General features: G+C 47.6%; 1 protein-coding gene across 1 annotated transcript in view; it reads left to right on the top strand.

The window, feature by feature from the left end:
• The window catches only part of efna2a (ephrin-A2a), a 143,221-nt gene that overhangs the window by 84,856 nt on the left and 42,462 nt on the right, over nt 1-15,903 (top strand). The window lies entirely within an intron of this gene.

The raw sequence follows: 15,903 nt of genomic DNA, 5'->3' as shown, positions 1-15,903 counted from the left end.
TTGTGTGTTCCGAGATGCCGTTCTGCACACCCCTGTTGTACTGCGCCGTTATTTGCCTGTTTGTGGCCCACCTGTTAGCTCTATATACATGTATACATATGAATGGACAAAGCTATCCATCACGTGACACCATTCACGTAGATATCATGCTCTTCTTTGAGCTGGTGTTTGTGTGTGTGTGTGTGTGTGTGTGTGGTAATGCATATTTGTTCATATCTGTGTTTTGTGTCTGTATTTGCACGATATTATAGATGTCTGTGTGTGTTTTCACTGTACACTCCAGTATGTGCACTGTATGTTGTCGGCATGTGAGTGCGTGTATGTGTGTGTGAGAGAGAGGGAGGGAGAAAGAAGACCCCTTCCGTTGTGTGATGTGTTGAATGAGGTTTTATTGATGTTGTATTGAGGAGCCCTGGAGAGGAGCGCTGTATTGGGGGGGGGGGGATCTCAATTTCCTGCCTCCACTTTTATCTTGTCATCTCCTCAACTCACCCAGAATCACATGGGGTCGTTCCATGTCATGTCAGCAAGCCATGATACCCACCATCTCAGATTGTTCTGAAATCGTMTCTGTAGTTAGAAACAGACAGGATAAGCATTCAGGGCAACGTTATTTTGTTGAAATATCATTTTGAGCTCTGAGAAATCAAGCTACATCGACTGCACCCAAATTGGTCATTTTAATTCATAGGATTCATATAATAGTCAATAATTATAGTACCTAACATCTGATTTGGACCATACTTTTTTCTGAGAATGAGTAAGACAAGTAAGACATGTTGAATCCAAAGAAATGGTCAAAAGACACCCACATCCCACCCCAACAACAAGTATATAGTATCAGTTCTCTATGTCTGACAAGTAGTATGGAGCTGTGACTTGGAGTATTGTTTCTTCATACTGTGTAATGTACTGTCAGTGAATTTGGTGATGATTTTCCCCCTCTTCAGAGAAATTAGTAATTGAAGTTGTTTGGGTTTATGTCCCATCCTACATCTTGATATTACAAGGCATTGTGTGCATATGTGTGTGTATGTGTGTGTTTGTTTGTGTCTGTACAGTATGTGTGTGTGTGTATGGTATGCATCTGTGTGTGCATGTCTGTATGTACTTGTAGACATGTGTGTGTGTCTATTTGTGTGTGTGTGTGTGTGGTGTGTGTGTGTGTGTGTGGGTGTGTGTTGTGTGTGTGTGTGTGTGTGTGTGTGTGCGTGCGTGCGTGCGTGCGTGCGTGCGTGCGTGCGTGCGTGCGGTGCGTGCGTGCGTGCGTGCGTGTGTGGGGTTGTCTATGTACAGTACATTATAGACGTGTGTGTGTGTCTGTGCACATTGATTCCTCTGGACATGTCCACCTGATTTTTTTAGCGTTTACCTTTAGGTGATTTACTAGCCTGTCCTAGTGATTGCTGTGTAGATGCTGCATACGCTGACTCATTCAGAGCCCAGAAGACTAATGTGAGGGGTAGACAGAACAGGCCAAACTGGTCATCAGGGTGGGAGCGCCAGGGCCAAAGAGGGCAATTTAAACACAATTTAGCCGTTTCTTCTTTCATTATTTGAAATAATGCATAATGATTCACTGAGTGGGCTGCAAATGTTTTCGCTTCATTTGTACTAGACAATTACGGCCGCAGGAGTGCCGTTGTCAAATCCGCCCTCAGATTCACTGACTCTTAAGTGCCCTTGAACCGGGAACTTTCTTGTTCTACTTTTCGGAGGCGTAGTTTAGCCGGAAAAATGCCTGTGCTAGTTTGACTCTTGACACAAGTCTATGGACTGCTCTGTATGCTGCATCTGAAAGTGAGAGTTCCCTCCAAAACCGTAGACCTTTTCTTCCCAAAATACCTCAATCCCGAATGAATGGGAAATATAGGCAATATCTGAAAGGAAATTGAAATAAGCATTTTGTAAAATAAATACACTTTAAAGAAATGTGAGAAGTACTTTAAGGCATATTTTTAAAGCTCTGAATGCGATATATTCAGCTTCTTCCACTCGTATCAGTTTGCCTCTCAGCCTTACAGGACGGGCCCTGTTGTTGTGTATGGCTTCTCCTGGGTGTAGCTGCAGCGCCCTACAATTCCCACGAAACACTTGCTTCCTGTTTATGTGTGAAATATGCAGATTGCTTTAGCAATCTGGGCCTGGAAGTGTGCTTGGTCCAGGTTGCACGGCAACAACAACACACAGACTATGTAACAGTCTMTAGCAGTCTGTCGTGCAAATGTCCCCATTTCAYATATACAGCTTTTAATAAAGATAAGCACCCAGAATGATTTGTTTTCTGTTACTTCTGGCATTGTGTGTGGAAATGCGTGTCAAGAACACYGCTTACATGCAGTATGAGTGTTCCAAGGGTCTAATTGAAGAATAATGTCTAGAGAGGGCAATATTTTTCGTTGATACTCTTGAACACTCGCTGATAAACAGGAAGTGTTGTTTTAGATAATTTCTATTTGTTTTACAAGCTGTAAAGTCGAAGAGTATCAAACATGTCAATGAATGTTATTACATGAGTTTTCTTGCCATAGAAATGAATACACTTTAAACTATTGGACAGTGAAAAAGCACAGTATTAGAACCGCTGAGAAGACATCTTAGCTGAGTCAACCAATAGGTCAATAACTAGTGAGATGCATACAGCTCACTTCGTAAATACGTGATCTGCCAGGTCTTAGATACTCATGTAGCAAATACAACCGCGTGTGAAAACGCCTGTCTTACACGATTAGATCTGTTCAAGAGAGGCGTGTCGAAAAGCACAAAACAGTATGTAGAGCACATTTCCCCCGTCAGAATAAGTGGCGTAGTCGGCAGGGCAAACACACTCTATTTATACCCAGTTTGTTGTGCCTCGCACTGCATCTGATCACTGAGAAATTACTCTGTGATGTTGCACCCGCTATTGATTTTAATGGGGATGCGTGGTATTTTCATAGCCATCTCATAAGCTATGCAGATTGAATTGATTTGGTTTATTTACTTTCATTTAGAGAGGGCCCCTCCCCCCTGAGGGCACCCAACCCGGGAGGAACTAGAGACAACAATAATTATTCTAATGGATACATTTCTGTTATTTTAACTCGGGAAACTTGCTCTGATGCTAGATCCCCATCCACACAATGTATTTGGGCTGGAGAGATGGAGGGAGGGTAAGGAGGAGGGCTGTGGAGGTAGGGGGTTGTTGGTGGCTGGGGACAACGAGATTGCAGCATTTGTGAAACATGTTTCTCTTCATGAAGCTCATGGGAGTGTGATGCTGGTTGCCGTGTGTGTGTGTGTGTGTGTGGTCATGTGGTGTGTGGTGTGTTGTGTGTGTGTGTGTGTGTGTTGTGTGTGTGTGTGTGTGTGTGTGTGTGTGTGTGTGTGTGTGTGTGTGTGTGTGTGTGTGTGTGTGTGTGTGTGTGTGTGTGTGTGTGTGTGTGACTGTGTGTGCGTTGTGTGACTGTGTGTGTGTGTGACTGTGTGTGTGACTGTGTTTATGGCGTCTTACAGAATGGATCGTTCTGTGGTGGTGGTGTAGGTTTACGAAGGGCAAGAAGGGTGGCTATCCAAGGGAAAGGAGGATGAAGGTAAAGACCGATAGAGAGAGAGGAAGAGAGGAAGAGAGATGAACTGAGCTGATCTGAGTCAGGCTGTGTTGTGCTCGGAGGGCCCGCCCCTGGGTTGCGGCTTGTCTCCTGCGGTGTCGAAAGGGGACTTTAGGGGACAGAGACAGGTACCATGTGTAACGGTAATTGGCCACGGGTGACTAGTTGTGTCACCTCAGACGAGGGTTTTGGAGCTGGAGTGGGGAAGAATTAAAGTGGAACACAGTGTGTGACACAGAAATAAAGGGGCCTCTTCGTCTAAAATACAAAAAGGACATTTCACGCTTGACCCTCTCTGCTTTTCCACCTGTGAACAACTTAATGTTGCATGAACATGTGTCGTGGTGCTACAACGCCACAATAAACAAAACATTTAAAAAAATATATGTGTTTCTGGTTTTTTAGTTGTTTTTTTTTTTACATAACTCTTCAAACCCAATTGTCAAGTACATTTTCTGGCACCGACCGGAGTGGTGGAATTGTCTTTAATTAGATGCAAATTGAAATATTGCAGAGTATTGGATATAACCTAATTTCGCTCATCACATATTGCGGGCACGGCTGCCAGAATCGGAGCTCAGTCAGTGTGTTTGTTGTGCTCGTTTTTTTTTTTTAGCACTTTCCTGCCTTCTCCCTTGGCCTTGGCCCCTCTCCAGTAGGAGACGTCTAAGGCCCCTCGTCTTTCTTCATCACTGACTCCTATTGGTTAATACACTGCTCCCRGCTGCTTTACTGGTGTTTGTTTTCAAAGTCGCATTTGGCTTTTAACACCGAGGCTCTTTAGATATGCTTAAGAATGGCACCAGCTCCAGGAATATTAAAGACTTATTTTTTGAAGACCGCCTTTTCATGTCAAAACWGAGCCGCCTCTGACATTCCGCGGGGAATCTTGAATGAACTATGCATTAAAAAGCAGCGTGGTTGCTATTAGGATATTGAATTGAAAATTACATGCCCACTCCCCCACCCTTCTCTGCTTGTCTCATATCTGGCACTGTACACGCCTCCCTCTGCCCAATGTTACCATGGAACCCAAGAGCCTTGGACCGCAGCTAAGCAGCTAAATCCTACCCTATCAACGAAGCCATCAGTGACTCTCGCGCTCATACATTTGGAGATACATAAAGCTTTCGGCCTCGTTTTGGGGCCGCTCAACTTTGTGCCACAGTGCCAAACCATTTGAGAAACAAAGGAGTTCGGAGTGGGGACACTTTTGCTCCCCCTCCTCCAAAATAGTTTTCCTTGAGTGTTGTTCAAGAAATTACTTTGATTGCCCTCATTGGGGACATTGTTGAACAATGTTTTCTTTTTGCAGATTTCTGTCCTAAATAGACTTAAGAGATGCGTTCTTTAATGCTGGTGTGTCTAATCCAAAATCAGTTTGTTTATCTTGCGGGCGAAGACATGAGCTGCTGCATTGATGATGAAAGCGTATGATCATTACCGGTTTAGATTTGCATACATTTCCCTATGAAGACCTATTTTCAGATGTGGCTATGCGAGGCTATGCTTGTTTGAGCCATGACACTTGGCCTGTGTGGCAGCGAGGCAGTTTGTAGCCGGTCTGTAGCCTGCAGGCAGGGTTAACAGGGGGAGACGGCACTAATCGACTCTGACTGGAACTCATGGCTGGTCACCAGGGCCTGTGGAGTTCCTGGAGAGAAGGAGCTCTGGACTGGGCACGCTGGCCACAGACAGGATATCCTAAAGACAAGCCTCAGGCTCCGGGCTGGATCCCCTCCGCTTGCGCTCCACTCCCGCTCCTCTTGCCTCCCGCACTGGTATACAGTACACACGAGCGCACACGCAGGCATGCACACATAAGAACATACACACAAACAGACAAGTGCACGCAAACAGATACACTCTACCTCCCACACACACACACACACACACACAAGCACTACCCGAACCCCTACATTTTACATTACATTTAAGTCATTTAGCAGACGCTCTTATCCTACGATTGACAGTCACCCCTCTCCCCCTATCCCGCTACCCCACCCCTCTAGGCCTCTCCACTCCCATTTCCCCCTCCGCAGTGATCGATGCAGACATCGAGTGTGCCGTGCTGTCAATCAAATGCTCCCGCAAGGTGCTCCCTGTCACCCACTCCACTCCAGTCTCTACCCTGCTGATGTTGATCTCAACCGATGATGCCCGCTCACCAACTGCGCCACGGCGGGCATGGTGGTTTTCTATATGTCACTTACCCTGTCTTAACAGTCACGCATGCAAACGTACACACACACATACACACACACACACATGCAGCCTGGTACACATGTTTTTATGTGTTTTGTTAGCAAAAGGTTTTTCACAAATATACAAGCACACAAAATCCAGCGACTGCATAATATTCCTGCATAATATCCCAGGCCATCTTGATTATAAATGAAATGTATCAAAGTAAAACACGTCTTTTTTTTTCTTTTTTAAAGGCTCATTTTCAAGATCTTATGGATGGCTGCAGAGAAACTACGATTTGCTCTGTTGCATTAACTAAAAATACATTGCTTTCAACTTTTTTTTACGGAGGGGCACTTCAATAATAGATGACTCGCAGTCAAGCAGAGCATGGGGAGGAGGAAATGTTTCTTATTGGACATTTTTACATTCAGCCCTGACGCTCTCCGAAGAGAGAGATGAATGTATCAAGTGCAGGGATTCAGTCAATAATTCAACTCCCAGAAAAAAGAAGAACTCGTGCATTTGGCAAACAGAGGTAGAGAGAAGTAAAGAAAAAAGAAAGGGAACAGTCGGAGCCGAGAAACGAGTGTCCGATTGCTCCCTCCCTTTAGCTGGGATAATGAGGTGTCAACAGTGTAAACAGGTATGACGGACAGAGATGGACTCCGACAGCTGGTGAGGGGCACGATGGGAAGTGCGGCCATGCTCTGAAAGTCAGTCGTATGACAGCTCTCCATCTCGCTACCCTCACCTCTTTCACCCCCCCCCTCCCTCAATCGTCCTGGGCCATCAAACCATGTCCCCCCGATAGTGGGACATGGACCCTGGGTCGGTCACTCAGGCCTCTTAGGCTCCTCTGTCAGAGAGCGTGGCAGGGCTGTCAGATAGCAGGCAGCTCTCCATCTATACCTGCCCTCCCTTCTCTCTCTCTCTCTCTCTCTCTCTCTCTCTCTCTCTCTCTCTCTCTCTCCCTGAGCCCCCATGACACTGACAACTACACCTGTTCGCTCTGATAGCGATGGCCACTTCAGGCCTGTCACACGCACCGTCCGTCCCCCCCTGCCCCCCTGGATAGGTGGGCCACTCTTGGCTACCCACGACCGCGGGCGTCCACTGATGCTCTGTCGACTCTCCCTGAGCTCTCGTTCTCGCTGCCCCGTCAATCCGTCTCGACTGGCGGGACCTGTCTGCCACTCAGGAGCCTGGCTGTGTGCCCTCCTCCCGGGGCGGCCAACCAACCAACCAACCATCTCCCTACCTCCCTTCCCCCGCCCGCCCCTCCCTCCCTCCATCTCCCCTTTCTCTTTGCCCAGGACCTGTCAGTAGTCTGTCTCCAGGTCACCTTCAGTCAGCACAACCTTCCTCCTCCTCGTCTCCACCTAGCTCTCCTCTGCACATGAGCGCACACCGTCGACCCACTCAGCCGCCACATGGGGACCAGCATGCACTGCACCGCTCAGGACCCCAGCTTGCTGCAGCTCCATAGCAGACCATAGAGCTTAGCAGAGTGTTGATGCCCCTCTGTCCTCGCCACTCCTGGGCACTATTGCAGGTCTGGCAGTGTTAGTGAGGTTCTAGCTGATTGAGGCATGGTTGTTCCTCAGGGAGGGAGTGGGGTTCAAGGCCCCCCCCCCCAGAGCGACCGTCTTGTTTATGTTTAGTACAGGGACAGGGAAATAGGATCCCGTGGACAGACACAGTAAACCTGTGGTGCCCAGCTAATGCGAAACACAAACTCACCGCTTGTGACGTGAAGACTTCAAACAGAGTTGTGCCTYGTTTTCACTGGTTTCCTAGGTCAAGTAGTATGAATGCATCCCGGGCCAGCTTACTGAAGCTACTTGGGGATGACTGGTGTCAACACATCCTCTTACATCTGGTCTGGCTTTACTCTTGCCCATTGCAGTTAACAGCAGGAATAAGCACAGGTCACAGAACACTTATTCAAGGTCATCTTTGCTCATGTTAAAGACCTCATTATGAAACTCCCCAGTTCATATATGAAATAATCCCAACTCCCCAAAAATACGTTTTTTTTCTTCAACTTCAACCAAAACGAAGCCTTTTTTGTTTCAGGGAAGGCCACAGGAAAAAAATCGGACATAAAGGGAGGGGAAGAAACAATCCGATCTCTCTCTTATCGTCAAGTTTAACCTACACAGCACTTAACGTGCCACTTTTCCCGAGCGCCGCCTGGCCCGGCGACTTGGTTCACTTTGATATGGAGATGAGCGGGGTGTTTTTTTTGTAATTCTTTGACAGCGTGAGTGTTACTTTACATAACACAGAACGGCAGAGGCCCGCGAGAGACGGCGTGCCAGCGCTGCCAGGAGACGGCTGATAGATCTCCCCGTCTGATCCTCGCTTAGCCACTGAGGAGGAGAGTGGATGGAGCCGCAACCAGCCCAGGAATACATTACCCACTGCTAGGTCTCGTTCAAAAGAACCAGAGTGAGAGAGAAATGTGGGAGGGGGGGGGGGGGGGGGGAAGAAAAGGAAAAGAGCGGGGGGGGCGGGGAGGGGGGGGAGGGGGGGGGGGGGGGGGGGGGGGCGGGGCGCGCGGCGGGGGGGTCGCCCTCGGCCGCGCCCCCGCGCGGGGGGAGGGAGAGGGGGGGGGGGGGGAGGGGGGGGCCCACAACCACGAAGGAAACACAAACCCAAGGGGGGAGGGAAAAAGAAAGGGGGGGGGGGGGGGGGGGGGGGGGGGGGGGGGGGGGGGGGGAGTAAGCAAGAAGGAAAGTGTGAGTTAGGGGGAAAGAGAGAGATGATGAGCGTGTGGGGAAGTGAGTAGGAGAGAGAGAGCAAGCAAGGAGGAAAGTGTGCGGTAGGGGAAAGAGAGTGAGAGTGAAGGAGGGAAGGACAAGATTTTCACATACCAACCGTTAACCCACCTCCAGAGAACGAGTCTGACGCAAGCACTGTCGACACGCTACGCCTTACCTCACAGGCGAGCCAGTGTTTTTATTCACGTTATGGTTACTCTCGCTGCTAATAATCTGATATTAAAATGTGCATACCCCATTCAAATGTAGCCTCTGAACAAGCATTGGGATACTGGCGTCTTGACATCATTCTGTAACCCTCTCACGTAACAAGGTTAGATTGCCTTTGGGTCTCTTATGTAGAGTTAAGACTCTAAACCCCCAAGGTGCTTGTATTGATTGAATACATAGAGTTTGCTCTCATGTGAAAACTTGATAGAGAGGCGTGTCGGAGACTTCTGAGGACATGCCGGCATGAGGTTCTGCGTCGTGGGGAATCTTCATGTAGAATCATAGTGTAAATAGCAGAGCAGCTAAATGAAACCTAGAAGTCCCACACAAAGTGATCATGCACAAAGTGATCATGCACAAAGTGATAATGGACAAAGCGATAATGGACAAAGTGATCATGCACAAAGTGCTCATGCACAGAGCGATAATGGACAAAGTGATCATGCACAAAGTGATCACGCACAGCGTGATAATGGACAAAGCGATAATGCACAAAGTGATAACGGACAGAGTGATGATGCACATAGGGATAATGCACAGAGTGATAATGGACAAAGTGATACTGGACAGAGTGATAATGCGCAAAGTGATAATGGACAATGGCTTTGAATACTCCCACTTCCACCCACAATATAATGACAAACAGGATGAGTTTGGTTGTCGTGACAGTCTTGGATTGCAAATCTGTCGTAGAAATCCTTGGCAGCCTTCCAGAAGAACGAAAGGAGAGAGAAATTGAGAGAGAGAAAGAGAGAAGGGGGAGTAGCACAGGCGTGTGTCCCGTGACTGAAATGAGAGGTGAAGGGAATCTCAGTCATCTCCCCTCAGCCCATGTCTCCTGCCAGTGCTGCTCTGACGGATCCAACCAATAGGTGTGAAAGACAGGAATACTGATACAAAACTTAACTGCTTAACTCTTCATACAATCAATTTCAATTAAACCTCAATGAAATAGGAAATAATCCCTTCTTATTAGACAAACAGCAACTTGCCAAACCCCAAAACCAACTAAGTGAACACTTAATTAGCATTTTAGATATTGACAATTTGAGTCTTTCTCTCTGATGTACTTGTTACCGGGTAGAACGAGCAAACGTTCTTCCCCTTCACCCGTGAAGCGTGATGGGAACATGGCCATGAAAAATAAAACGATGGCTAAATTCCCTGTCAGGTTGCGGTAATGTGATTTGAAGAGGATGTTGTAATTCTGAGTCAGTCGAGAAGGGACTGGATATGTCCCAATCGGCCATGCCAGCGCCGTCCTGGGAGTTAATTGAAGTGATAAACTGCCCACCATCTGCCACTGGAGAGCTTTTTCCCTCAGCAAAGCTCTCTGTACGCTGGGCGCATTGATCCCTGCTAATTCCACGGGAGATATTATTAGAGCCCTCTGGGCTTCCTGGACAGCACTAACAGCTAACGGAGGGAAAGGYAGCTGTYGTGCGGCTTCATCCTCATCACACTRTCTTCCTCCTTCCCCCGCGGACTCTGGAACAAGGCTCTCCGGTGTCCGTCAGCCCTCAATGTCTTTGGGCCCGGCAACAAATGAGCTTCGACATCTCGCCTTCCCAGGCAGCTCCGAGCGGTTTGACCCAAACCAACCCGTCTGTTCCTGGCTGTACATTACATTGTTCATCTTCTCTCTCGGGTGTTACTATATTTGTGTTGCTATAGGCTATAAAGCTCACGTCAGAAGGACAGTGAAGCTATCAATTCCCTTCAAAATGCATTTCCCTTCAAAATGCAATTCTTCCTGCTGCATTTCTGRAGGGTTGAAAGTTTGTGTCAGTGGTATTGTAGCAACCACAAGTTGGATCGAGGTGTCATAAAAAGGTAATGTCATAAAAAAAATACAAATAATGAATGTGGATATATACTATGCCACTTCAGCATGATTTGGTGGCACAGTCGATGCCACTCAGGGCTACGGGCCAGAAGGTTGACGGTTCGCCGACCGCCACGGACGAGCTCACTTGTTACAGTACATTACACTACGATCAGAGAGCTACCTGCAGATGATCAGCTAKGGGGGAATCATATTGATGCTATAMAATTATATCAAATATATGCAATGAATTTTCCGCCAACAGGTTTCTGTGCCAWTGCYCCACATAAACAAAGCACACCGACTTTGGGCGCTTCAACATCATGGCTTTCGTTTTCAACACCACAATCAAATAGGCTATGCCAATCTCAACAAACAGAAAATACATCCCTCCCTACCTTTTACCCAGTTTCGAAGGCTTTTCTTGACAATCTCCGAATGTCATTAAACTTTTGGGTGTTTTGCAACAGATGCCGGGCACATGTACCCGGAGCCAGAGAAATCATCCAGAAAAGCGTCTTGTTTTGTGGCTCTCAGTTAAATCATCGTCATTTACGCCAGCGATAAACATACCAAAAGCCTGGGACGCATTACAGAACCGGGAGGAATTCAGATTCGGGAGGAGCCTTTGCTGCATCCTGAGCTGGAGCTGTTTATTTGTCCGGAGTGCCACGGTTCCCCTTCGCCCCCTCCGTCTCCCCCCTGTTTGATTACGCCRCTAAAGGGGCCATTTCTCATTTTGTGTCTCTTGCTCCGAGGTTTTGGCCAGTCGCCCTGCCTCATGTTTCTACTGGAGTGAAAAGACGCCTCCATTTTGGTGCCAGGAGTCTTTGGTGCCAGGCCTGCCCACTTTAGCATGGCTTTGTCTGTCCCTTAACTGTGAAGACCGGTCTACCAACACTGCTTAGGAACACAAAAAGCATAAACTCCTCTTGGCACCATTTGGTACCTGGTACCAGATTGTTACAGATTGTGTTGGACTTGGATCCTTTGGAGTAAGTTCCAGAAGGGACATTGGAAAAATTGGCTCTGTTTTACAGCAGCTATTGTTGCTATCTACTGTACATTGCTATGCAAATGAACAGATTCAGTACTTTTACTGTATTCAGTCTGTTGTAATTAATTACCATTTCAGGAGTGCCATAGTTTCTCCCTAGGACACTGTTTGTGGGGACAATGACGAGTTCAACATGACATGGGGTGAAGAGTACTGTCTGTAACCACACTGTTCAGCTTTGATGTCTCAGGTCTCTAATGTTCAGTGTAGCCTGGTAACTGTCTACTCTGCTTTGACACAGCTGATTCTACATGAAAGGCTGTACCTGGCACTATCTAGAGAAAAGGGTACAGTCCTCTCTTTGTCCATTGTCCAATGGGGATTCTGGGCACCCCTAACATCAGGTCAGATTCATCTGCGAGGTCCATCACGATGGTGAGACAATTAGGGACATGTCGTAACTTTGGAGCTGGGGGTCCGGGGCCCCTCGGGCCTCTGGAGGGACCTAGAGCCAGGAGCGGGTTGAGACACCCTAGGCTTATTGATGGCTCAGTGGGGAGTCTGGAGATGTGATCACTTTTCGAGTTGAGTCAGGTAATTGTGGCTCCAGCTGCTCCAAGGGGGTGACGTGGTCATTAGCCTTGGGYGAGATGGGGACTGGGGATGGGGGGCCAGGCTCTAAGAGGGTCCGGGAAAGCCTCTTCATTCAGACCAACCTTTCAGCCTCATCAGAGCTGCTGGCTCATTAGAGCAGCCACTGAGACCAATCAATAGAGCCATTAACCAAGTGCAGCAAACAAATGGATTTAACTGGCCGTGATTGGTCAGCACTGCTTCGCTTATAGAAACTCGAAGCTCACCCTCTCTCTCTGTCGCTTTCTCTCCATCTCGATTTTCTCACTCCCCCCTCTTTCACGTTCTCTATCTTCCACCGTTGCGCTCTCTCTTCCATCGTATAAAGGAAGAGAAAGGTATTGCAAATGTTCAACCTTTTAAGCCTGTCTATACCCAGCCCATTGGTGTAATAGAAATGGGAGAAAATGGGCCTCCCTTTGTGCCWGAGGGACTTGTGTAGCTCCTCAGTCATACTGACAATAAGCCCACCTGGCACTCCCAGCTTCCTTTAACCTGCCTTGTCAGAGAAGCCACAGAGCACTCACCTGCAGGCCTTTGATTCGCTACCGGTCTCCCTTTTCTTTTATGTTAATTAGCTTTTTCCACATTAAGCACTGTTACACGCTATATACAATTATTGTGGATAGTTCGTTTAAAACGTTTACATGTTTTGCAAGAAGAACGATTTCCCTTATAATCCTGTTTACAGGGACATATCTGAAATCGGGCTACCTGATAGGACTATGAAAAAGCAGGAAATGAGCACATTGACCATGTTATTTTTGTGAAGCCTATTTGATTGAGTTCGGACATATAAAGTTGTAAGATGCGTCCGTTCAGTTTTTCCCGAACTCACTTCTTCACTCGCGCACAAGAGGGAAGGCTTGCTCGGGCTTGGTGCTGGGCAGGTGCGCAGATCAAATAACACCGGCTGGAATACCGACTGGAAACACCGTCTGACACAAGACTGGAACACCGACTGACACCGTGGAAACCGACTGGAACACCGTCTGAACACCGACTGGAACACCGACTGGAACACCGACCTGGAACACCGACTGGAACACCGATCTGAACTGAACACCGACTGGAAACGAGACTGGAAACCGGATGGAACACCGACGGCAAATCACCGACTGGAACACAGACTGGAACACCGACTGGAACACCGACTGGAACACCGACTGGAACACAGACTGGAACACAGACTGGAACACCGACTAAGCTGTTAACATGCCCTAATAATTCGAAAGGTGTTTTAATTGGCGTACGCATACTTCGATTTTGACCTTACACCGATTAAAGTAAGCAGAGCAAGGTGTTTACAGGACTATTTCCATACTCGGCCTACTGCCATAATCAGTTGAATATCGAATTATGTAAACGTGCTCATTAACATGAGCGAGGGGGGGGGGGTGCTGACAAAGGGGGAAAAAGCCACATTTTTCTAAAAAACGCAGTGCTTGCAAACCTTACTAACACACTTCAAAAGGAAGTATAAAAAATTCATCAGCGAGCAACAGTTTGGGTAAATTAAATAATTAAGTTGTCGTGCTATTCCCCAAGATTCTGTTAAGAGCCATATAGCTGAGTGAGAACCAAAAATCACTGGCTTTCATCCCCTCCCCTCCTCCTCGTACACATTGTCTTTTCTCGCGTGAGCATGTTTGCATTTTGTGCTTCCTTTGCCAGTGATCTGATCAGTGGGTTTGATATCATATGATTGATGGGGGGGGGGGGGCTATTTGATGCTGATCCCTAGGGCTGAGTTCCCATAGCACCGCACTTCTCTCTGCACACTTCCCTCAGATAGATCAGTGATCAACTGGGGCCAGGAGGGAAGCCAGGATGCATTTTCCAAACAGTTGAACAGGGCTTACATCTGTCTTGAAAGGGGAGGAGCTTGCGATACTAGAGAGAGAGAGAGCGCTGGTCCACCAAGACTCCAACTGGACTTTTGAGTGACAGCTCTCTCCCAAACACTGAAGTCAATAGAGGCAGTGAAGAGGAGACCCCGCAGCACAAGGGGGCCATTGAGCCCACCAGTGATTGATGTTAATTGATGGAGTGGAAGCCGGGGCGGAGGAGCGTGGTGGAGATGTGTTTGGGGCCTGAACCCGCCACACCCCTTTACCCAACGTGGTGCAACATGTACACAATAGACCTATTGGGTGCAATGCCTGGACCCTGGAATTGTTGCCTGACTTTTAACAAAGGAGGCAGGGGCCGAGATYGTGGTAGGGTGATATAAATGGGTGTTTGACAGAATGCAGAGTGTAGCAGTCCAAGTCGTTACAGCCAAGCCCTAGAATTCCCCCTCCTCTCCCATAGTTTTTTTTTGGGGGGGGGGGTTGTCGAATTCCCAGCAAGGGCCTACAAGCGACACTACACATTCCTGTTCTTTCATGGAACCGATTGAAAGAGAAACTTCACTTTTCCAAACACATGCCCCAAAGGAGAAATCTCTACCAGATATCTGAGCCAGAAGTATATGTGTTTTAGTATTCGAGCTGCGATTCATAGTGGAAGGAGGAGCTGCCATTTGGAAGCAAGTAAGGACAAATTTCCGTATATGATATATTTGCACGTTGCACCCATCAGACTATGACAATTGTATTACCATGGAACGAATATCATCATTGGTCCTGTGGCGGTTGCTGCTACCAGTCCCACCATCACCTCTGTACTACCACTACTAAAACAATGTACCATATTCAACAATAGCAGGATAATGAGGAGCACAATTGATATTTACATATTCATTCCTCATATCAAGACATTTTCGTTCACCACGTGCTTGATCATTATGTGCATCATTTTCTGCTCTCTTTCTCCCTTGAAGATTCAACATCCAACCTGTTGGTATTTCCCGCTCTCTCTTGCCGTCATCATTTCAAAGACATTTTCCACTGGGGCTTGTAGTGCAGACCTAGCTGCCGTTTCGTTCCAGTCAAGTATACGCATTACAAGGTTGAGTCTAGGTTGATACCGTCCTCTGTAGTGTCAACTAGGGAAACTGATGGAAGCATGGAAGCCGGTCTATAAGGGGAAAGAGGAAAATGAAGGCGAGAAAAAAAAAACGAGAGGCTGCCGTAGCCTCTGAAATATTTAACCCAAACTAATTGGAGAGCACGTCCCATTTCAGGATTCCTCCACCTCAGGGAAAAAACCCCAGACCAGATCAAAGGCTCCTGCGCTTTTCCCTCAGGAGACTGATATAAAGAGGGAGAAGGAGAGAGGGAGGAAGGGAAGGGGTAGAGAGAGGGAGGAGGAGAGAGAGAGATGAAGGTTGGAGGAAATGCCGGGCCAATAACTTGCAAAAACTTTTGACGAGGATGACGTTAGAAACGCAAAGAAGATAACGAGAGCTGTATGCGGTAGGGAGGAAGGTTGGGAAGAGAGAGGAGAGGAGGAAGCGGGGACTGGAGAGTTGAGGAAAGGGAGGGGGGGGAGAAAGGGATGAAAGGAGAGAGGAGAGAAAGAGACGAGGAGAGGAGAGCGAGAGGCGGGACGAGGAGAGAGGGAGGGTGCTGAAGTATGTACACCAATGAGGGTAGTAGACGTTAAGCGTTAGATGACATGAGAGGACAAGAGGAACAGAGTTGCAAGACGTGAGAGTAGGGAGAGACAACAGTAGAGGAAATGGGGGGTGGGGGGTGGAATAAAGAATGGGGTGGTGATTGATGACAGAGG

This window comes from Salvelinus sp. IW2-2015, linkage group LG16 (genome assembly GCF_002910315.2).
Source record: "Salvelinus sp. IW2-2015 linkage group LG16, ASM291031v2, whole genome shotgun sequence".
NCBI classification, from domain to species: Eukaryota; Metazoa; Chordata; class Actinopteri; order Salmoniformes; family Salmonidae; genus Salvelinus; species Salvelinus sp. IW2-2015.
Note: the sequence above shows the minus strand (reverse complement) of the source record. Positions and strands in the feature narration are given on the sequence as shown.